This window comes from Mandrillus leucophaeus, unplaced genomic scaffold (assembly GCF_000951045.1).
Source record: "Mandrillus leucophaeus isolate KB7577 unplaced genomic scaffold, Mleu.le_1.0 Scaffold433, whole genome shotgun sequence".
In the NCBI taxonomy this organism is placed as follows: domain Eukaryota; kingdom Metazoa; phylum Chordata; class Mammalia; order Primates; family Cercopithecidae; genus Mandrillus; species Mandrillus leucophaeus.
The window spans coordinates 2,799,968-2,805,427 of record NW_012104621.1 but is presented as its reverse complement, the minus strand read 5'-3'; positions in this window follow the sequence as shown (position 1 = coordinate 2,805,427).

Sequence of the window (5,460 nt, the reverse complement as noted above, 5' to 3'; positions counted from 1 at the left end):
TTTTTTTTTTTTTTTTTTTTACCCAGATGGACAATATGCAAAGAGCATAGGACTTAATCAGAATATCCAGTTCCTCCTCTTGCTGTGTGTCTTTGAGCATGTCACTTTGCCTCTCTGAACCTGAGGTCCTTATCTACAAAATGGTAACATCTCTCACCTCCCTGGATTGCTGGGCAGATCAAATTAGACAACAGACATTGAAAAGTACCAAGTGCTATGTAAATGAGAGTTGCTGTTATTATTTCTAAACCTCATCCACCAAGTTTAGTCAGCAAACAGTTGCAAGCAGTGGTGTTCTAGAACCTAACAAAAATCTGTGGGATCAGATCTATCACACAGTACCAGAAACCCTGAGCAAGGCATGGGGATAGGGGTCCCTGGATACCCATTTCCCATCACCTAACGAGCACTCCAAAGCCTAACAACTTGGAAACTGGTATTATATGTTCACCCTCCTGAGTCTACTCACCACCCACCAAAGGCAAGGAGGCCAAGGAACTCCTGGTAACACAATCTAATGGGAAAACCTCCATCAGGTTTGTAATAGTATCAGCTTATGCCTTCAGGAGAACTTTGAAAAATCACCCAATTCCTATTCAAATGATTACTTCTATTTCTCAGTATGGGGCAAGAACACTAAATGAAGAGCAATTTCATCTAATGAAGCAGTTTTCCCTCCAGTTCTCTCTGTTCTCATCATTTATTTCGACATAGCACCATGAAGAACTTCCCTTCCCTTCCCTCACTCGTGAAGAGATGTCATTCCTGGCCCTACGCTGCCTAATCGGTTGATAAACAGGCAAACCAAACCCAGCCCGCCTGGCACAAATGAGGCTGTTGTGTACAGTAAATCCTGGCACAAATGAGGCTGTTGTGTACAGTAAATCTCATCAAAGCAAGCATCACTGGTGACAGAGACAGAGCGCTGCCACTGCTGCCCTGCTGCCACTGGACAGAAACACAAGGACTGTTCCTAAGACTTACACTTTGAGCCCAGGTGAATCTTCTGTATAGAATCGCCACATCCCCCCGGTGCCTGCCGAGGTCGTGCGGCCTGCACTCCTTGTCCCACAGCTGGCATTTTTCCTGAAAGAGAGGAAAATGTTACAAATGGCCTTTTCTGGTCATTCTTAGAATAGCATTATAACATATGCTACCATTATTATACTGTTAAGGAACAAAAAAACACAAAAACAAAAAACTTTCTTTGCTAGACTCCACCCAAATTCCTGCTTTTACTCCTTTGATCATGAAAACCACAATGAACTAAGTGCCTACCTGATGCCAGTGCATACAATAACCGTGAAAAGCAGTCACGATTTTTCCATTTTATAAATGAGGCAAATTGGTCTCAGAAAAAGTTAAGCAAAGTACCTAAGACCCTGCAGCCAACAGGTGGCTGAGCTGGGACGTGAACCTAGTTCTGACCCTGGAGCCCATCTGCATGCCCAAAACATCCAGCTGCCTCATATGGACAAAGCATTTCACTTTCTCCTCACGTGCATTTTTCACGAAGCCACATAACAAATCCCTGTTTTAAAATGCCCTGAATCCATACAAGCTGATCTTAAAATGGCTACTTTAAAAGAGGTATTTTAAAATTAGTATATTTACTGCAAAGAGACAAAAACTTTAAGCTTTAATTACATCCAGGTCCCAAGAGAGAGTATGGGGCACTTTATAAAAAATTACTTTGTTATGTGTTGTCACTAGTTTTTTGTTTTTTTTGTTTTGTTTTGTTTTTTTGAGATGGAGTTTCACTCTGTCGCCCAGGCTGGAGTGCAGTAGTGCAATCTTGGCTCACTGCAACCTCCGCCTCCTGGGTTCAAGCGATTCTTCTGCCTCAGCCTCCTGAATAGCTGGGATTACAGGCACGCACCACCACGCCCAGCTAATTTTTGTATTTTTAGTATAGACAGCTTTTTCACCATATTGGCCAGGCTGGTCTTGAACTCCTGACCTCATGATCCGCCCGCTACGGCCTCCCAAAGTGCTGGGATTACAGGCGCGAGCCATCGCACCTAGCCGTGTTTTCACTACTTTAGTATAGTGACCACAGATCTTGCAGAGAGAGGTAGAATGTAAAAAAATGCAGAGAACACCCAACCAAAACGTGTCTCTCACAAGGGGATCAAGGCTTGTAAGATACACTATGTGACACACGCAGCCCTGGCAAACAGAAGCAGTCTAGCAGCACTTAGGACTCCGCTGACCAGGAACAGGCCCAAGGAATTCTTTCTCTCCTCTTTGGGAGAAGCCCTCAGTCACCGGAGAATCCGACTCAGCAACTACCCTTCCATGCAGTACTTCCCCAACCCCGGCTGTTCATCGCTTCCCATGTTGGAGTGATACAATATGGGGGTAAGCGGCAAGTGGCGAGAAGTCACAAGCAATCTTCTTCAGCTCATGTATCAACAACTCAGAAGTCCTACTAGGGAGGAGAGAGGGGAAGCCTGTCTCATTGCTGCCTGCACCATTCAGCATCAAATCCCGATATACCCTCCCTCAAAATCTCCTTCCACTATCTACGGGCCGATGATTCTCGATTTTTGAAAAAGGGAAGGGCATATAGGGAAGAGAACAGAAGTGAAAACCCTACCCCTACCATCTCTTCTTGCTTTCCTCCCCATTCTGGTCCTCATGCCCACTTTACCCAACCACGGTCTTTACTCCACACTCTGAATGCAGGAAGCACCGTCTACAGCTCAGGGAGCCTGCCCTGCTACATGACGGAGTGGGAGAGTGCAGTCCTGGTTCTAACAGAAAGAGCTGTGATCATGCCCGAACTCTGAAAGCAATCAGTGTCAAACCATGAGTTGGGTCTATTGTACTACAAAGATTGTATTTCAGATACATTAATTATGGACTACGTGGTATCCTGGGACCTTAAAACTTCACTGTGTGACCATTTCTACGGGAAAACTGATTGTAAATGGCAAAACATAACTGTACAGGGATTTACAGAAAAATTCATGCCCTTAGAAAAGGTTTCACACACAGATACATGTCATTTCATCTGTGGGGTATGCAGCTGAAATCTTCCTCCTTGTTCACTGAAAAGGATTTTAAGCTAGAAGATAAACTCTGTGTGAACATATTATAGTAAGTCATGGACTGAGCCAGGACTTGGACCCATGTACTTCCTACTATTCCCACAATCTCCCACCTCCAGTTCCTGACTTCAAAGTTTCCTGGAATTACAGGAGCCCCAGAGGAATCAGTCTGGCTTCTCTTAAGCTTTCTTATTTCTGCTGGCACATGGAACACAGAAGAGTATTTGAAAACCAGGGCCCCTAGAAATACTAAAGTGTACTCAAAATACCTCCCATTCCCTAGGAGAAGCTAGGTAAAGGTTAATAAAGCACACTTGAATCTCTCAAATTTGTATCTGGGGGCTATTTTACCCTTTCTTTCTGGTCACTGTATAACTGCCTCTCCGTTCTATACCTCAACACAATGGTTTTCATAACTAACCAGTTACACACTTTGTTCTAACATGGTGCTTCTGTCTGCTCCTCAAAGCCAAGCTTATTGACCTCAGAATCTTCATACTTACCCACTCTTTTTGCCTAGGAAGCCTACTCATCCCCAAACCATTGTGTGATTTGCTCTCTTGCTTCTTTCAGGTATCTACTCAGGTATTACCTACTGTGAACATCCTGTCTAAAACAACTACCTACCTTCACCCTATCCCCACCGCTCTCTATCCCCCACCCAGCTTTATCTTCATAGCCTTTATTGCCTGAAATTACATTGTCTTATTTTCCTTGTTTTTGATCTCCCACAGTGGAATACAAGGTTCATGAGTCCAAACCTTGCCTATCTTGTTCACAGACCCATCTTCGGAGATGAAACAGCATTTGGCATGTAGTAGACCTAAATACCTTGACGTCTATACATTGGTGGCTATTCCGCCATCTTAATATCCCTGATTCCCATTAATCCTGCTAGAACAATATGTGGTGCTTCACACCTTTACAGTTTATAAAGCATTATTGCTCCTCACAGCAAGTTCGTTTTCATTGTATTTAGGAGAGCAAGAACACCAACTCCGGCCTGAGCTTAAACTTAATAACATTTCTCCTCCAAGGTAGTATCTATTACCTCATCAAGCATGGAGAATGCAACTCTGCAGACAACATAATCCAAAGCACTATTATGAATCATTAACTTCCAATGTTTTCTCAAAGACTTATAAAGCAAGGATATTCTTACACAACCAATACTTACTACATTATACTTATGAAATGATACTTAATCACTACCAAAATTCTGGAAGGAAACAATGTCAGGTCTCTCAATCCATACAACCACGGTCTTTCTAGTTACACTCGCTCTATCACACGGAATCCTAAAAGATGACACACCAACACCCACAACTTGAAAAACTGCATCTGTCTTCAAATGTTTAAGTTATCCATTTCACTTGTGCATCAGTTATTTCATTTTTACTATTAAATAAATAATTCCATTATCGTATGTACATTTGATAAATAAGTGCTTTTTCTTTTATTTCCTTACAAATTCTCGGATGGCCAAACGTCCCTGCCACAGTATTACCAATTCTCATTAAGCAGAACCATTCCCAAGGAACCGCACCCACAGGGCATGTTTTCCATTCCTGCACAATCTCTGAAACCCAGGGTGGGAAGGGGACAGCACTCAAAGCCCATATAAGTTAAACCACAGCCTGATACACTCCTCTTGAACATCCCAGTGACAGGGAACTCACAATCATTCAGGATAATTTTACATTTCTGATAGTTCTATTAGAATTTCTTTGTTCTGATGTGAAATACTTCATGTAAGTTCAAATCATCAGTTTTAGATTTACCTATTGCAATCAACAAATGTCACATCCCTCTTCACATCCTTAAGAAGTTTCCATGCATGCGGTCAAGATCTTTTCCTTCCTAGATAAAACCCCACTAGCTCCTTCAAAAATCCCAAAACAACATGGTTGCTTGATTCCTTCCTGCAGTCATTATTTATTATGTCATGCCTTATGGTGGGTGCTGGGGACAGAAATGACTTGAACAGGTTCTCTGTTAAAAGTCTAATGAAGGAGATAGACATGGAAACATCACTGGTCTTACAATAATATGAACAAAATGTTATGTGAGCAAAAGGGAAAACTAGTAGCTACTGCTGCTTACAGTCAGAGAAGGCCTCAAGAGGAAATAACCCCTGAGCTTAGTCTTGGAAAATAAATAGAAATTTGCCTTGAGGTGAGGGAGAAAGTTTGTGAATTCAGAAAACAGTAATGAGTTCATGAGTGCTGGATCATAGGACAGCAAAGAAAGATTAGGCTGAAGGCCGGGCGCGGTGGCTCACGCCTGTAATTCCAGCACTTTGGGAGACCGAGGTGGGAGGATTATGAGGTCAGGAGATCGAGACCATCCTGGCTAACACGGTGAAACCCCATCTCTACTAAAAATACAAAAAATTAGCCGGGCGTGG